The 19,470-nt window shown below is 35.6% G+C and overlaps 1 long non-coding RNA gene across 1 annotated transcript in view; it reads right to left on the bottom strand.

Moving 5' to 3' along the window:
• LOC140594803 (uncharacterized) overlaps window positions 1–19,470 on the bottom strand; it is a 65,197-nt gene that overhangs the window by 12,107 nt on the left and 33,620 nt on the right. The window lies entirely within an intron of this gene.

Raw genomic sequence — 19,470 nt, 5'->3', positions numbered from 1 at the left:
CCGCTGAGCCACCGGAGCTGCCCTGAATCGCTTTATTTTAGATGAGTTTCAGCAATATATTGAAGAGTTGAATTTTACTGAGTTAATTTGAAAGTATCTTAAAGATAGTTAAATCTTTATGTGTAATCTCTATACTAACACATTATATATTGTGCATATTATGTTTTCTTTATATATAGTATATTTTTATTGTACCCCATTTTATATTTTCTTTGGTATTTGAAAGGTTTATATTTTTGTTCTAGTGGTTATTTTATGCTATTATTCATAATGTCCTTAATTCAGTTATCTTCTTGGCGCTTACTTAGAATTTCATTGTTTTGTTTGTCAGTTTAAATAAAATAACTTGAGCACCTGGGTGGCTCAGTGGTTGAGCATCTGCCTTTGGCTCAGGTCATGAGCTGATCCCAGGGTCATGGGATCGAATCCTACATAGGTCTCCCCACAGGGAGCCTGCACCTCCCTCTGCCTATGTCTCTATCTCTCATGAATAAATAAATACAATCATAAAAAAAAAAACTTGATTCCTACTCTCCTAATAACTTTCTTTATGTTACTGCTGAGCAGTCTGATACCAGTTTGATTTTGCTTCCTTTGTAAATGACCTCAGAAGATTTTTTTCTTACCTTTGTAACTGAAGCAAATGAGAGTTCATCCACCCAATGAGCAGCAAGCCAATAAAATTCGATACTGAGTTTCTACAGTGAAGAAAGATAGGCTGTTTATTGGTGTGGTGCCACCCAGGAGAACAGGGAGCTAATGTTCAAAGGTTTTGAATCCCTGATGACTAATAAGCAGGGGTTTTTAAAGGCTGAAAATTCAGGATAATGTTCTCAGGATTTTGAACCATGGTGATTGATTAGGTATTAGGTCCTATAGTATTTATTTTCTTGATCATCTTTTTCCTCCTGGCATCTCCCTATGTGGTTTTGATGTGATGGCTATACTAAGGTTGTCATTCTGCTTTAGGGAACTGTTCATTCTACTTTAGGGGACTAGAACTTCAAAATACTCTCTGCGTATTGCCTTAGTAATATATTTTTGGAGTACAAAGGCAGAAGTTCTATATCCTATAACTATTACTAAGCTACAAACTGTTATTTTTTTTCTGGTAAACCTTGCATATTTTTGTTTGTTATCTTTGGAAGAACAGCATCCCACAGATTTTTCAGGAGACAATTTTATGTTCTTTCCTAAGGCAATTTTATAGGTTTCTTTAACAATGACAAGGGCTATGTGCCTCTCATCAAAAGTATCTAGGAGCCATATGTTGAAATTGTGGGGTATGTGGGGGTTTTGCAGTTTTACCTTTAAAGTCCAATTATGTATTGTATACATCCTAAAATAGAGTATTTGTGTCAATTTCTGAGATCTTTCATAGGCCTTTTTAATATATACATTCATGTTTTTTTTATTTCTGGTTATCTTTTTTTTATATTCAAGTTTTAAATATTAGCTCTACAATTTTATGTGTGTTGGATCCTCTTTCTCTTTCATGTATATTAACAGTTTTTCCCTGATTCTTATTACAGTCTTCATTTTGTTCTTTTGCTATTTTCATCCTTTCATTCAGTGCCTCTTACTGTATTTTCATACAATTCAATTTTCTCTTGAGTCGTTTATAATTTATTCTTCATTTCTAAAATGGCTTTTGTCTCCTCAGTTTCTTTATTAGACCAGATATCTCTCATTTCACATCTTCTAATGTGAAGATTTAGAGCCCATTTTTGTTCTGAATTACTGAATGTTTGATTTGAGGGTCTTTCCCTCAATACTTGTAAATACCGTTTAACAATATATAATTCAGGCTGAGATAGTATTATAGTTATCTCTACCTTACAGTCTGTCTGTCTGCCTTCTTCCCTCCTTCCTTCGAGAGTAGTGTTCATTGGCTGAAGAGTTTTGGTCTCATTTTCTGTATCCTTTTATAAACGTATTTACAGTTGCTGCCATATCAGTTATGAAATTTAATTTTTCTTGAGTAGCAATAATAGTTCATAGTGAAAATGGTTAAAGGGTTTACAAGATTTCTTACTTCAAAAGCTGTCTCTTCTGTTACTATAATGAAATATCTTGAATCTGTGGTGCATTTGTTTTGGAGAGTGACAGGGTTTGAGTCCTCTAATTTTCTGCTTCTTTTTTATACTTGTAGGACCATTATTGTTTTCTTATTTCTCTCTACCACCAAACATCCAAGAAGTACCACTTCTTTGTCTCCTCTAGAAGGGTACTTCTCAAGACTGTCACTTCTGTTTCTTGTGATTACAAACCTCTTCTTTTTGACTCCACAGTAACCAGTGCTCTGATCTAACAGGTCTTAAACCTATTTTAAGGATTTCCCACTTCCTGGTTCTTATTTTATCTGTACTTTGTCACTTTGTCTTCTCTTCTATATGATCTTTATTTATCTCTCTTTTTAAAACATAGATTCTATGGATTATGCTAGTCTTAGTATAAGACTATAAGACTCTTAGTTATGCTGTATATTTTGAGGGTTTTTTTCACTTTATTTTTACAGATTAAGGTTATGTGGAGATATCAGATTTAAGTAGTGGTTCTTATTTTATTGGGAAACTGGGGTCTTCTATTTTTTTCAAAGATTTTATTTATTTATTCATGAGAGACACAGAAGGTAGAGACACAGGCAGAGGGAGAAACAGCCTCCATGCAGGGAGCCTGATGAGGGACTTGATCCTGGGACTCCAGGATCATGCCCTAGGCCGAAGGCAGGCACTAAACTGCTGACCCACCCAGGCATCCCAATCAAAGGTCTTTTGAAGTGCACATCTAATAACTCTAGTACCTGTATATCCTGTAGATCTGTTTCTTTTCTTTTAAATTTTATTGTGGTTTTGTCTCTGGATATGCCTAGTAATTGTGAATGGAATGTGAGACATTGGATGTAATGTTTGGAAGATCTGAATGATATTAACCTTCCCCAAGGTTTTTTGTTTTGCTTCTCATAGTAGGTAGCATATGGACAGCTAAACTCCATAAAACCCGAGATTGAGCTGATATATAGCTGGGTTTCATTCTTCTGTTACATTTCTGTTTTACCACTATCAGTATCCAACCTCAAAAATTTCCCCCCCAGTCTGTGATACTGTTAACAATTTTATTCAGCCTCCTAAGTGAGTATTGGCAATGACTTAAGAGAACTGATGCTGAAAGTTGAGCTTCTTTTTCTAGTTCTTTTTATTGAAAAAGTTAGCCTCATTTAAGATAATCTGCCATGTCCTCTCCACCAAGTTTTAAATTTTAATTATTGTGTATTTAATTTGTATAGATGTCTTTTGAATATTCTAGGTCATTTATTTTTAATTTTCTGTTCTGTGAAATATGTTTACACTTTAAAAATTATTTTGAATATATGTATATGATCTGTTTTTGACAATTCCAAGAAATGAAATCCTTATAAGTTCATTTTTGCTGGTTCTCTTTCACGGTGCCTTGTTTACTTATGTATTTTTAATAGTTTGTTCTACCAGATAACATTTGCGATTGCTGCAATCTCGCTTCTGGGCACACTACCAGTTATGTACCAGTTTATGTTTGTTTACTTATTTATTTATTTTTGGATCCATTCTGGTGATAAGAATTTAGCATGTATATTTACTTGAGTTCCAAGGTTGTGGTTACAGCGCCTTGTGGTTTTATGTTTTCCCTGCTTTGCTCATTGCCAAGACAACTGTCCTTACAGTCCCTCAGGCCCAGGTTCCTGATGGCCTTCACATTGAGGGGGTAACCCTTTGAGTTCCCAGCTTCATAGGACGAGAGTCTCATGTGAGGCTCTTAGGTGGTATTCGTGTTTGTCTTCTAACCTTCATACCAAATAAGGTCTATAAGTTTTGGGTCAAAATGGTTGACCAGATATTCTTAAAAACAAAATCTTGTGATTTTTCTGAGTTCTACTTTCACTTAGACTTTGAGTTGATAACTTCTTACTATTCTCATGAGCTAGGATGCTTTTAAGAAGGTATTTTTGTATATTACCGTGCATTTTTAGTTGTTTTCAGTGATGTAGTTGGTGTACATACTGTGGTTCTCAATATTGCCTGAAACAAACTTTCTGCTTGATCATAAAATTTGTAAAGCCATTAATAAGAACTTCCTTTTTGGGGGTGCCATTTTGTTCCCACTACACTACCACACATATCCATACACTCACACTTTTCAAAGGAAACAGTTTTGGGGCAGCACCGATGGCTCAGCAGTTTAGCACCGCCTTCAGCCCAGGGCCTGATCCTGGAGACCCGGGATTGAGTCCCACCTCAGGCTCCCTCAATGGAGCCTGCTTCTCCCTCTGCCTGTGTCTCTGCCTCTCTCTCTGTGTGGTCTCTCGTGAATAAATAAATAAAATCTTTTAAAAAAAGAAAAAAAGGAAACAGTTTTTTCTACTTTTTAAACTTTGCTTTTAGGCAAAAGGTTTGGAAATACATCTGGTATTGTCTGTTAAGTTGGAGTTTTACTTTTTATTTTTTTTTTTTTAAGATTTTATTTATTTATTCATGAGAGACACAGAGAGAGAGGCAGAGACACAGGCAGAGGAAGAAGCAGGCTCCATGCAAGGAGACCGATGTGAAACTTGATCCTGAATCCTGGGATCATGCCCTGAGCCAAAGGCAGATGCTCAGCAGCTGAGCCACCCAGGTATCCTGGAGTTTTACTTTTTTGATGCAGGATTGTAATTGTTATTGCTAATATTTTTTAGGCTCTATGAAGCTCTTAAATAGTTTTCCAAAGGTCGAGGTGTATGTTACAATTTATCTGAGATATTTCTGTAATTTCAAAAATTAACTTGTACTTAAGTTTTACTTTAATAGTGAAAAGTAAGTAAAGGCTTAACATGAAAAGCAGGAATAGTCCCCCTTTCTAATTTTGCACCCCTTACCTCTCCATTTCCTGGATGGTTAAAAATTTGGTAAATTGATGGAAAGTTTTTTATGAGTTTGTATACTTATATACGTAAATTTTCTTTTTAAAAAAATATTTGAGAGAGCAAGCACAAGCAGGAGGAGGGGCAGAGGGAGGGAAGGGGAGAGAGAGAGAAAGAGAGAGAGAGAGAGAGGAAATCTTAAGCAGACTCTCTGCGGAGCATGGAGCCCAACATAGGGTCCTGATATCATGACCTGAGTGGAAATCAAGAGTCAGATGCTCAATTGACTGAGCCACCTAGACGCCCCATGTTATTTTCTAGATAGTTTCAGAATTTATTTTATCTTTCTTTAAAGATTCTATTTTGTTCATTCATGAGAGAGGCAGAGAGAGAAGCAGGCTCATTGTAGGGAGCCTGAAGTGGGACTCGATCCTGGATCCTGAGATCACACCCTAAGCCAAAGTCAGACACTCAACCGTTGAGCCACCCAGGCACCCCCATTAGTTGATTTAAAGAGATATTCTGTGGTAGAGTAATACATAACTTGAATATTCCTTTAGTATTTGGCTTTGTAAATAAATTCGAAAAGTGATAATCTCATAACATTCTTTTTTTTTACTTGCTTCTTTCTCACAAAGTAACAAAATAAACAAAACCATCATTCTTTTCTAATCTTCAGAAATAATTTCTTGCTGGCCCTGGATGAGAGACTGTTTTCAAAGCCATCTTATGGTATCTACAAAGCTAAAGTTTAGACCTTGCAGTTTAGACCTCTGTTGCGAGTGCTTCTAAATTACAGAAGAGAGCTTACACTTAATCTTTGGATAGTTGAGGACTTGAGAATGAAGCAGTTAGGGGGAAAAAGATCCCTTATTAGAAGCATAAAACCTACTGACTGTATCTTGGCCAGTGTTCCCTTTTTTCCAGTAAGCTGTCTGCTATACAGAGGTGTATAACCCTAATGGCTTGTTGTATGCCATTAAAAGGTATTGTACACTCATAAAGGAATGACATTTTGATCAATGCTGTTAAAAGAATTACTGTCTTGACACAGAAAAGCTTTCCTGCTGCAAGTTTAAAAATATGCCTTTAAAAGCTTTTTATTGAATACCTTTGCATCCCTCAGAAATGTGCCATTTTGGCATGAGGTTACTCTGAAGTAGTCCACATTGTAACTTCAATGCAAAACCTCCTATTTACCTTTGGAAATAGCAAAGCCAACACAGGTATTTCCCTACCAAATGGAGCTTAAAGACATGGTAGCATCTTAAACCACTGTATCTTACCTAAAAATAGAATTTTTGTAAAGAGAAAGCTGAAACTAAATTATTCCTTTTCATTTTGTGAGGCATTTTTTTTCATGCTGTTTGTTTAAACTTTGTGGTTTTAATTTTCCTTTGAATTTAGAAATCATGTTTTCATCCAGTTCAGATAGCTCTTTTCTAATCACCTGGGAATTGGTTCTCTTAAATGGTAATGTGTTGGATGTGAATTTCCACTGTTTCTTTTTCTTTTATTATATTTTTGATTAGGGGTTTATGAAAAACATGTTGTAATAGACACAGTCTTCCAAAGCTGACAGTTTCTTCTTACACAGTCTCCTCTAGGCTTTCTAATGTGTCATTGCTATAATTTTAGCCTTACTTCATATTTTGTAAATCTTCTGCTATTACCTAATTTCTGACTTTATCCTATATTATTCTGACTTGTGAATGGAGCATTTTAAAGTCCAAAACCCTGAAAGCCACACTTTTCTTAAATATGTCACTACAGAATGATTATTTGCTTGATAGATTTTAATTTTTGTACTCTTTGAATTTGAGACTCAATCTTATAAACTTTTTACACATTTCAGGGTATGGGCATACTTTAGCACAGATAGCATCAATTTTTATATAACATGTTGACTTTGTCAAAATCTGTTTTACTCGTAAAAGCAGATGTTTTATTATTATCAATAGTTGTATTGGTTGTTTTTATGATTCACTACCCACTTACTGGCAGAAGATTCATATGTAATATTGATAACACTAAAACTCTTTGTATTTCTTATGTGCCATCATATTCTTTGTTAAAGTACTTCCCAGGCTCAAAGAAGTTTGATAACTGGTCAAACAACAAGGAAGTTGTAAAATTGGGACTCTAGTATAGGTAGTGTAACTCCCAGCTATTATCGGAATTATATTATTGTGCAATTCTTTTTTTTAATTAATTTATTTATTCATGAGAGACAGAGACAGACAGACACAGACAGAGGGAGAAGCAGGCTCCATGCAGGGAGCCTGACATGGGACTGGATCCAGGGTCCCCAGGATCATGCCCTGGGTTGAAGGTGACGCTAAACTGCTGAGCCACTGGGGATGCCCTTATTGTGCAATTCTAATCCTTCTTATAATCTATTTATTTGTTTTAGGTGGTATTATCCCCATTTTACAAGTGAAGAATCTGAAGCTCAGATAGGGTAAGTACTTTGCCCATTGACACAGAGTAAAGGAGTGACAGAGATGTCATTTGAAACAAGATCTGTTTGACTTCAAAGTGTATTTTCCACTACATTTTTCTAGTTATTTTTCCTCAGCCTTCTCATCACACCTCTTAATTATCATTGTGTATTTAAAGATGGTTTTTATTAGAAATTTTGGAATAGGAATTCATCTCATGATTTTCACTTTATGATTTGGAGAGAAGCATATTGAAAATAGAGTACATAGCAGGAAACCTGACTTACTGTACTGTCTCTGATTCTGGCCATATGACATTGGACAAATCACCTTTTTTAGGTCTCATTTATAAAGTGAGGGCATTGGACTAGATGATTTTAAAAGGTTTCCTTGAACTCTAAAATCTAATTTGACTCTATTTTGATTTAATGTTTACACTTGTTCTTTTTAGCACACATACAACTTTATCATCTATATTTCAGCCCATTAAGTATGATATTTTATTAAAGTTAGGGGGCAAGGAGCTCTGATTTTTATTCTTTACTTGCACTATTACATCTGAGGTTGAAATTCAATAATAGAAAGAAATTCCATATAAAGTAGTAATTAATCTTATTATAAAAGCACTCTTTCTTTTAAACTACTCAAGATTCTCATAGTTTTTACAGTTAGAAACAATAATTCTGGAAATCTAAATATTACAAAAGGAAATAAATTATTTTTAGTACAAAATGTTTCCACCAAAGGAGATAAGAATAGGTGACTGCTACCTTCAAAGCACTTATAAATTCTTAACTGTACAATAACACTATTAGCAACTATAATAGTAACATTTATCGAGAATTTTATGCTACTGTGTTGTACTAAGATTTTATATACATTACATCATTTAGTACTCATGAAAACCCTATGAGATAAGTGCTATTATCCCTATTTTACATACTAGGGAATAAAGAATTAAAGAGGTTAGGCAGTTTCTCTTAAGGTTACATCATTGGTAAGAGGTATGTAGATCTAATGAATGCTACAGAGATTTTCCTCATATTTATAACATAGAATAATTTTAATAGGTTACCAATGGTAATGTTTACCTCTATGAATATGATTTAAGCATGAAACCTTTTCAGAATGAATAAGTCTGATGATTTGTGATAAATGGCAGTTTTCACTTTCTCAGATTTGATCATTGCCAGTTATCTATTTTATTGATATAGTTATAAAGCAAGTTAAAGCATACATGCACATGCAAGTTGTGGCTGTAGATTAGGGTTTTCAATAATCCCAGTTTGCCCAGGCTTGGGTTTCTGGATCATGGAACTTTTGGTGCTATAACTAGGAACTTTACTAAAATATAAACAGGGGCAATATATATATATATATATATATATATATATATATATATATATATATATACATGTATATACACACACATATATATGTATATATATGTGTGTGTGTGTATAAATAAATATATATAGTATGAGTATGTGTGTATAGGGAGATGTATATGTGTCTAAAGTAATGGTAGTAGTTAGGCTACAGGGACTTCAGATCTTGCAGAGCTTAAAACAGCTCTGAATTCAGTGCCTAGACTGATATTTGTCTGTTTTATTAGCAGAAAGCTTAGTCTCCTGTGTTTTCCCTGTTTCAGATAACCTTTTCTTGTCATCTAAGAAATTAATTTCTTTGTTGGAATCATTGCAAGTAAACTTGATAGCAGGAGTGCTGTTATTGAGGCAGCTTACACAGTGATTTGCTAAGTACAGCCTCTTCATAAAAGGTGAAGCAGAAGTCGATTTATCGATCACCACCAGGATTTCAGTAACCTGTTGAACTACCTGATTTTTTCCCCCATTTTCATAAAACCCACTATTATTTCTCTTTGTACAATTAAATTTAGTTGTTTCTTCGGAAACACTTTTTCACATGTATTTGCGCATGATATAAACATTTTTTGTGTATATTTGCTCTTCTATAGAACTGGAACTGTCTAAAAAACTGTTATTAGGTTAAGCCACACAAAATTGCCAAGATTTAACTTTTTGACCTATAGCAATGGCAATTTCATATAGCTCAACTAATAGTTAATTTAACTTTTGGTTATTTGGAAATATTAGGCTACTAATTTAGCTCTAAAGATTCCTTTGAAATCCTGTTTAATATTAGAAACTGACTTGAACTTTGGGCTGATTACTCTATGCTATTCATTTGCTAAAAATACATGTTAAAAGACATAACTTTTTTGGATAGATTTATTTATTTATTCATTTGTTCATTCATTCATTCATGAGAGACACACACACACACACAGAGAGAGAGAGAGAGAGAGAGAGAGAGAGAGAGGCAGAGACACAGAGACACAGGGGAAGAAGCAGGCTCCATGCAGGGAGTCTGATGGACTTGTTCCGGGTCTCCAGGATCATGCCCTACGCTGAAGGTGGCGCTAAACCGCTGAGCCACCCAGGCTACCCCAAGACATAACTTTTGAAATGTGGTAAAAATGAGCGCTGCATAGCCACTAATATTTGATAGGCATAAAAATGTATCTTAACCGAAGGTTAAGATCAAATTTAACCATTTTTCTTTCTCAGAATTTTGGCCCATTATATTAATTGTAAGCTACAGTAGCTTATGTAAATGTTCATCTTGGAAGAAGAATGCTTCTTTACTAGAGTCAGATTTAAAATTGTTGCTGTGTGGGATCCCTGGGTGGCTCAGTGGTTTAGCGCCTGCCTTTGGCCCAGGGCGCAATCCTGGGGTCCTGGGATCGAGTCCCGCGTTGGACTCCCGGCATGGAGCCTGCTTCTCCCTCCTCCTGTGTCTCTGCCTCTCTCTCTCTATGTCTATCATAAATAAATAAATAAATCTTTAAAAAAATAAAAAATAACAAATTGTTGCTGTGTTATTAAAAGAAACAAATAGTAAACAGTAAGATTATTTTCTATACCTTTTAGACAGTCAATCTGATGTGAGATTTGCCTTCTTTTTTTTCTTTACTTTTTTTTTAAGATTTTATTTATTGATTTTAGAAAGAGAGCGAGCAAGCAGGGGTAGGGGCAGAGGGAGAAGGAGAAAGAGTGTCAAGTGGACTCTGAACTGAGCTCAGAGCCCGAGCAGGGCTTGCTCTTATGACCGGAGATCACCATCTGAGACAAAACCAAGAGTCAGCCGCTTGCTTAATCAGCAGTGCTACCACCCAGGCACCCTGAGGTCTGCCTTGTTAATAATTTAGGCAATCTTAGGTAGTAACTGAATGTTTTCAGAAGAAATGAAAGCAGTTACTACTTGTCCCAGCCTCATATTGCTAGCTATCAAAATTTTGAGATTTTAATGGTATATATAACACTGTACATGTGAATTTTTGGTATTGAAAGTATACTTCTTGGTTTTTTTGTCTCTTGCTCTTTTAATCCCACATTTGTGTAACACTTGGCTCATAAAAAAAGAAGAGAATCCTTTAAGGTTTCTAGTTGTAGATACAGTAGACTAAGCTGATGCTGAGCAATGATTCCACCTTATAAAAATAGCAAACTAATATAGAATTTTGAATAACTATAGCTTTAAGACTTTTGCAACTCTTAGACTTTTATATAAATCTTTACCAGTGTCTTGCAAAATTGGAATTCATCTTTGAGTCTCAGTCTTTTTCCCATCATGATCTTTCATAAGTACTTTCAGCAGTCTTAGTATATCTCTTGATTTGCATTTGCCATCAACAGCACATATTTTGAGAATCCTGTACCACTGAAACATTGTACTCAATCTTAAATATTTTTCACAAACTACTTTGTGACTACTAAAGAGCAATGTGCCTGAATTGTGGTTTGGTAGATCTTTTTAATAGTGAAATATCCTGATTATCTGGACTGTTTTAAAAAATACATTTGTAGGTCTTTAGAAAAGAAATAATTGTCATTGTTAAAAGCTCTGTTATGAGATAATAGACCCAAATATAATAAAACATGTTCCATTGGTCTAACATGTCTAACTTGAGTCTCTCTCTAAATGGTTTAGCTTGAAAAGCTGAAAAATAAGTACGTGTGAAGCTGAGATGATCTTGATCAAATGGGAATTTGATAGTATTGCTTTTTTTGGAGACTGAATTCATGGGGCAGTTGACTAGAGGACATGATGTGTCTTTGATCACGAAGTTTCTTTGATCACAAAGATTCACATATTATAAGTGTACAGCTCAATGAATTTTTATAACTTAATGATACCTATGTAGCTAGCACCTTGATCAAGCAATAGAATTTAACCTGTACCCTGGAATCCTTATTAGTGCTAACGCCTAACTGAACACCAGGCTCTATCTACCTAGCTAAATTTTTGCTGAGTTTCAAGTAGCTATCTAAATTTCAAAACTTATGAAGAGCAAGATTACTTAATATTTGCACAGATTGTCCAGATGGTTATATTATTTTTGTCTTTGACATACTGGCTGGGCATACTTATATTCAATTTAATTCTATAGAATTAAATGTCTGGAGTCTCCTTGGTTGTCTTTGTCATTGCTGAATAAGGACAATCTCTGAGTGTGATCTTGATTTTTCTGATTAACCACGTTGCTTGGACAGTCACTGACATTCAAAACTGATTTGATTGGCCCCTTAAGTTTCTCTGTTTTGAGCTGCTGAGCTTACAAAACTCAATCATATGCAGAGAATTTGCCATTCAGATTGACAGTTCTGTCAGGTCAGGTGGTACGATTATCATGCATGCTGCAAATGCATTGTTATTCCTTGTTTTTTTTTTTTTTCCCTTGGAATCTAGGTGGAATCTTGGTATGTGAAGGTGAAAGGCTAGAACATCATCTGCTATCTCTGCTTAGCTTTAGTTTCTCTACTGAGTTGCCATTCATGTGTGCTGAGCTTTTCCAGTCACAGCCCCAAGCTCAGTTTTTCACTAATGTTTTGTCAAAGAAAGATCTGTCCTCTTTGGAAAGATTGAAATGAGTAATAGTCTTTCGACACTATTGGCAAGTGGCTTTCACGGTTCATGGCAGATCTAATGAACTACAGCTGTCTGCTTGGAAAATTCTGCTTTTGATTGTCTGAAAGGATCCCTGTAATATGGGCTTGAGTTTGTGGGTGCATTAAAACAACAACAACACAATCTTAACAAACTTACTGCAGTTGAAACTGCAACACTTTTTGCAGAAACCTGGCAAAAGGGACACCTGGGTGGCTCAGCGGTTGAGCGCCTGCCTTTGGCCCAGGGCGCCAGGAGTCCTGGGATCGAATCCCACATCGGGCTTCCTGCATGGAGCCTGCTTCTCCCTCTGCCTATGTCTCTGACTCTCTCTCTCTCTCTCTCTCTCTCTCATGAATAAATGAAACCTAGAAAAAAAAAAAAGAGAAACCTGGCAAAATGAGTAATATAAACTATTTGACAAAGGTAGTTTTTTTTATCAGGACCTGATTTTGTGGTATGTTTGTTCTACAAAGTCAGTTGTTGATTCTTATTTAAGAGCAAGGAAACTACACTCTACAGTGTGGATTGTATATATCCATCTTCTTGGACCATCACATTTATCTACATATACAATTAGGTATACCATAATATGAGAAAAAAATTGTGTTGCATGGAAACATATGACAGAGTGTGATGAATTTGTGATTCAGTGGATAACACAGTTTATAAACATAGTTACACCCAGATGTAGGGATGCAACCTTGGTTATTCCTATTATTTTTAAAGTGGAGATTGATCTCTTACAACTCTCATAGAGAAAAGTAACCAAACCATTTTGTCTAAACTCTTAATGAAGGAAGTGTTCTATCTCAAGGTGGATAATGGATCTACCATTATGGGCTAGGTTAATGGTATTTTATTAATTTAACTGAACAGCTTTAATGTATCAGTTTCAGGAAAGTATTTTCTTTGAAATGGCTTGATCACTTATCCAAAGGAGACATTGGAAATAATTTAGTTGATTATTTTCATATTACCTGCAAGTAAGCTCCAAGCAAAAACTGTACAACATTCTAATTTGTAAGCATAACTATGTAGTGACTTCTGACAGCCAGTTTTTATTCTCTCTGGATGTTTGAATGGAGTACCATTGCTCTTGAGAAACAGGATTCAGGCAAAAGGAAATGCAGAGAGAGCATTCAGTAGCATTGTACAGATCAGTGGAGTCACTGTTGGCCATTGTAATAGTTCTAACTATAAAACAGAGCAGACGGAGGATGTCGACTAAATTTTCACATTCACACCACACCAAAAATTCTTTGAATTTACTATGAGAATCTTTATAGAAGAAGGCATGAATCTTGTGACATGATATTTAGGGCATACAGAGAATCCTTGGCACACAATACAGACAGAACCAGGGTGATAAAACATAAGCATTTGAAACAGGATCAGGATGGGAATGTCTCCTCTATCCATATTTACTCCTTAGTAGAGAGAATTGGAAGTTAACATCACATTCATGTTCCATGTTACTTATAGTTTATGAAATAAGCTTATTAGATATGTTATATGTGTATATTATTGGTAAGTAAACTAAAACACAAAAGAGGAAAGGAAAAGGGTGGGAAGTTGTGAGCTTTCCAATAACAGAATCTATAAAAAGCTAAATAAAGTAAAGAACAAGGAGGAAAGCAGTGGAAATTAAGGAAGGCTCTTCATTAAAATCACAAATTAGATAAGATCCTCCCTTCCCATTTAATTAGATCCTTCTCTCATTGTCTTCTCTTTGTGACCCAATTATTTTTTAGCAACTTTATTAAAATATAATCCACATACTCTATTTAAAATGTCCAATGCAATGATTTTTTGTTAAACCCAAAGTTGTGCAACCATCACCACAATCAATTTTAGAAAATTTTTGTTTCCCAAAAGGAAACCCAATAATCATTAGCAATCTCTCCCTATTCTCCCCCAATACTCCAGCCCTACAACCATCACTCTGCGTAATCCAAATTTTAAAAGTTGTTGATTTGAAATCCCCAGTATAATCAGAAACACATGACTATTGTCTTGTTGATAGAAGTCTTGTGAATTAAAAGGAATGACATAAAACTGTATTTTTAGGTATATATAATTATGTATAGTTTCTTAAACATCATTTTCAAAATTTTGTGGGTTTTTTATGTGTTTTTTCTTTGTTTTTTTTTGTTTTGTTTTGTTTTGTTTTTATCATGGATATAGACCTGTTAAATATCCCCCTTAACTTGGTCCTTAACTTGAAGATTCAGAATATTGATTTTGTCTGAGTCCTAGAGTTTTTGGACTAAGAGATTCTGACTCATTCTGATAGCACTCACAAGACACTAATATATAACTCCGAAAACAAGTATAATGTAAAACAGTATAATGTAAAATATATTCACCTAGGGGATTGGACACTGTCCCCTGAATAGTACATTCTCATAAATTACAGGGCAAGCCAAAATATTATCATAAATTGTCTTGTACATGTGGAATCCAAACAAGGAAGCTAGTTACATGGTTCAAACATTGAGTAGTACCACTCTCTCATAGTCAGACTGGTAGGTAGAATGATGGCCCCCGAATGATGTCAAAGCTCTAAAACTTACCCATAAACTTTAACTTAAACTGTAATATACAACACCTCTTAATATTTCTTTTCTTCTCAAATAGAATGCTTTAAGAAAAACCTGGAATTCTTTTTCTGCAATTAAAAAAATTCCTGGGGATCCCTGGGTGGCTCAGCGGTTTGGCCCCTGCCTTTGGTCCAGGACACGATCCTGGAGTCCCAGGATCAAGTCCTGCATCAGGCTCCCTGAATGGAGCCTGCTTCTCCCTCTGCCTGTGTCTTTGCCTCTCTCTCGCTCTCTCTATGTCTATCATGAATAAATAAATAAAATCTTTTTAAAAAATAAAAAAAATTCCTGATTGGAATTATGTCTTCAATTATTTAAATCTCTAATGCCAGGCAGCCCGGGTGGCTCAGCAGTTTAGTGCTGCCTTTAGCCCAGGGCCTGATCCTGGAGTTCCCCAGATCCAGTCCCACATCGTGGTCCCTGCAGGGAGCCTGCTTCTCCCTCTGCCTGTGTCTCTGCCTCTCTCTCTCTGTGTCTCTCAGGAATAAATTTTAAAAATCTTAAAAAAACAAAAAAATCTCTAATGCCTATTGAGTGGCTGACATATAACAGACAGCAATAAATATTGGTGGAACTGAACTAAACTGAGTTCTACGCAGTTGTTCTTTCACAACCTGTTTTGAATGAAGGCCTTTTGTTACTACCCTAATTTAGGCCTATGATAGCAGTTTTTGAATTGTCCTTTTTGTTACTTGTCTTTTCTTTATTTAATTGATCTTCCACAGATTAAGCAACAAGTTTTGTACATTATATCCTCCTTATTTAGTCATTTTTATCTTCATCCCATTGTACATTGCCTAATAACATACTCTTAGCCTGTGGTTTGCTGACTTCTTATGGCATGGTACCCTTAGAAAATGATATTTCTCTGGTACAGTTGGGTAGAAGGCAAATCATCTCACAGCTGGATGGTGTGGACTCCAATGTCACCATCTCAGTGTACCTGTCACCCAATCTAGGCACAGCAGTTTGCCTGGACATACCAGTTAGGAAGTGCTGTTTAATCTAGCTTTTGAGACTTAATACAATTGGAATTCATCCTTTTAGAGAGCTGTCTAATGAGCACCATAGCATGTGTGCATGCTAAGCTCTGTGGGTAAGAAATTGAGAACACCTGATGAACTATATCTTTTGAAACTATCAATTCCAGGAGAGAGATCCACTTATCATCATTCTCAAAGTGGATTTTCTGTTTTGAAGGATCTATTTTTTCTTCCTCATCTGTCTGAATCTTTGTACTATCTTCTCCAGGATGCTGTCCCTAATACAGTTAAAATATGCAGTCTTACATATTGTATTCTTTTCGTTACATTACTAATTCATCCAGCTTAGTGCCCTCTGTAAAGCTTAGATTATTTTTTTTTTTTTTATGATAGTCACAGAGAGAGAGAGAGAGAGAGGCAGAGACATAGGCAGAAGGAGAAGCAGGCCCCATGCACTGGGAGCCCAATGTGGGATTCGATCCTGGGTCTCCAGGATCACGCCCTGGGCCAAAGGCTGGCGCCAAACCGCTGCACCACCGAGGGATCCCTTAGATTAATTCTTAATTAATTCCTATATTCTTATTCACTTACTATCTCATGTTTGTCATTTTTTTCCCTTTGTATTGTTATTAACTTGTTTATGACTATTCATCAAAATATTTACTCCACTTCCTCTCTACAACTATATATTGTATAAATTCTGAGTAATAATTAACACTATTACAATAAATATAAAATAACATTCATTTGTAGATATATTTGTTAGGTAATAGCATATGTTTTTTGAGCCCATACTTGGAACAGGTATCCTAATAGCTTTATGTGTATTTAATGTATTTAATCTTTACAGCAGCCCTAAAAATATAAAATGTTTATTTTCCTGTTTTAGAAATGATGAAATTGAGGCACAGATAAGTAACCTGCCAAAAGTTGTACAGCTCTTAATATCAATGCTAGGATTGAAATGTGATCAGTTAATGCAGGTACTTTTGATGTAAGAGCCCGTACTGAGAATTATATGTAATTTTGTGCTGCAAAAAAGACTAGTTGTGTGTGTCTGAGTAGACCAGCAGGTACTGATACTTAATACTAAGGTTTCCGGGGATCCCTGGGTGGCGCAGCGGTTTAGCGCCTGCCTTTGGCCCAGGGCGCGATCCTGGAGACCCGGGATTGAATCCCACGTCGGGCTCCCGGTGCATGGAGCCTGCTTCTCCCTCTGCCTGTGTCTCTGCCTCTCTCTCTCTCTCTCTGTGACTATCATAAATAAATAAAAATTAAAAAATTTAAAAAAAATACTAAGGTTTCCCACTAAGGTGAGTTAGAGAAGTCGTAGTTACAAGGAATATGATGACCCACAATAAAGGGAGTCAGTGTTATAAAAATCAGAAGTTTTAAAGAATATTTTTTATGGAGCATCTATATGTGCCAAGAAATGAACTGAGTACTTTACATATATTGTCTCAGTAAAGTCTTGTAGTAATATTATTGAGTAATTAATATCATTCCTGTTTTGTACATAAGAAAAAAAGAATCTAAAAAAAAAAAAAAAGAATCTCACATAAGTAATTTGCCCAAAAGTTACTGAGGTAGGAAATGACAAAGCAGAGGTTGGAACCTGGCATGTCTGCCCTATTTTCTTTTATTGTGCTGTGCTGCTTCTCTGATGATACAGTGCCCTAGCAGAAAAGCAGGGCATAGGCGGCAAACAAGCTATTGCTAGAATGTAGCTAGAGCTGGGCTTAATTTTGGAAAATAGCACTGTGATGAGGCTACAAATTAAAGCTTAAGGATTATACCAATATTCTGGAGTAAATCCAGCAAGGGCAGTATGTGTTTTTATTAAACTCTTACCTTACAATCTTGGCTAAGCTTCTTTCCCTTATTGTGCTTCAGCTTAATCTTCTACGACATATATGAGGTTAATAGGCATCTATTTATATTCAGAGATGTTTTATGATGTTAGGAGTAGTGTTTAGACTCTGGAAGTAAGTACTACATAAATACTATTTTTTAGTTCTTAGTCTCAATGCTGACATTTGACACCACCATGTTTTTCCTTTATAGCATCACACTTTCCTATGTCTTTTTTTTCCTCCTGACGCTAACAAAGAGATTTGTTCATAGAGAACTGACTCTGAAGATGACAACTCTTTCATTGTATCTCAGTGGCTTAGGCTTCACATGAGTTTCTTCTCTGTCTTTAATTAAGCTTGTTTTTTTTTTTTTTTTCCAGTGTTGTAGCTGGGAGCACTGTGTTGACACAACTCACTCTTGTACAGAAGAGATTAAAATGTCAGTGTTCTAATGTTCTCATCTGTGGGAAAAAGAAAATATTTGGGGTATTTTATTTATAACTTTTAAAAGACTCCTCTGTGGAGAAAGATTACTTGTAAGATGGAAAACGATTTGACAGTTAAAGGGACAGAACTCTAATAGTGGTCTAACAAAAAAAGGAGAAGAAAAAGTATGAAAGCTTAATGAAACTCCATTCTAGGTATTTAAAACACATCTTTCTATTTCCTTCTTAATTTTCACTTAATTGTATTTTTTAATTCCCTAGTGTCCTGCTTAATCCTTCCAGATGCTGTGCAAGCAGAATATTGACAGTTTCCGCAAAAGGCAGTTAGTCAGTCATTACAGTAAACACATATATTATGTGGAAGAGGACTACTAGTCAAGGGAAATGGAGTTGGTGTATTGAGCCTGTAACTTTCAAATCATAAGTCTGAATGTATCTATTTTTACAATGGAGTCATTAATATTTGCTAGCTATTTAATGGTGAATAGGCCAGCAAATTCATCATGCTGCAGCTTGAGACCCTTTTCTGCCTGTCAGGCATTCACAGGGTATAAGCTACATCAGTTAATGGTGGGTGCCATGCAAATTTTGAAAGTCGTAGTAAAGAGATAGATTTGATGTAAATTGATAAGGTAGGGACTTAATAGTAGGCGCTAAGACTTACGGAACACTTCCAATGTATCTGAAATATTTCCATCTATATGCATCAATGTATTGACTGTCTAATCCTCAACAGCTGTCTGAGGAGGTAATTTTATCTTCATTTTACAGATGGGAAACTGAGGTCTATAAATGTAAAATAACTTACCAAAACAACCCAGGAAATGGAGCAACTGAGTTTGAATCCAGGGGATTTGGTTCTGAAGCCTATTCTATTAGAGAGTTTCTGAAAGTATATTAACTTTTGATATTGCACAGTTTAGGAGCTTTTACTCTGGTAACATTATTAACCACCATGTAATATTGAGTAGATGAAGAAGATAAGTATTTAAAATGACAAGGAGAATCTCTTCTTAGGTACATATGATAGGGGTGGCAAGGCAAAGTTGCTAGTCTTCTTTGGGTATATCTTAATTGGCAAAGAAATTATGAATTATTCTGTTTTGCCCATATAAAGGCAAAAGGTAGCTTTCCAGAAAGACAGACATTAGCATTCCAAGTGCCCGCTCTGTACTCCTAGTTTTGGAAGTTAGCTGCCCTCTAGCAGAGCATCTGTCTTTCAGACCTTATTTAGAGATTTTCCTGATTTGAGTTGTCCCCTGGGTTAACAGCTGTGGAATCTGCATTTCTTTGGCAT

This window comes from Vulpes vulpes, chromosome 12, assembly GCF_048418805.1.
Source record: "Vulpes vulpes isolate BD-2025 chromosome 12, VulVul3, whole genome shotgun sequence".
Taxonomy (NCBI): domain Eukaryota; kingdom Metazoa; phylum Chordata; class Mammalia; order Carnivora; family Canidae; genus Vulpes; species Vulpes vulpes.
The sequence above is the reverse complement of the archived record's forward strand: the minus strand, read 5'-3'. Positions and strand labels throughout refer to the sequence as shown.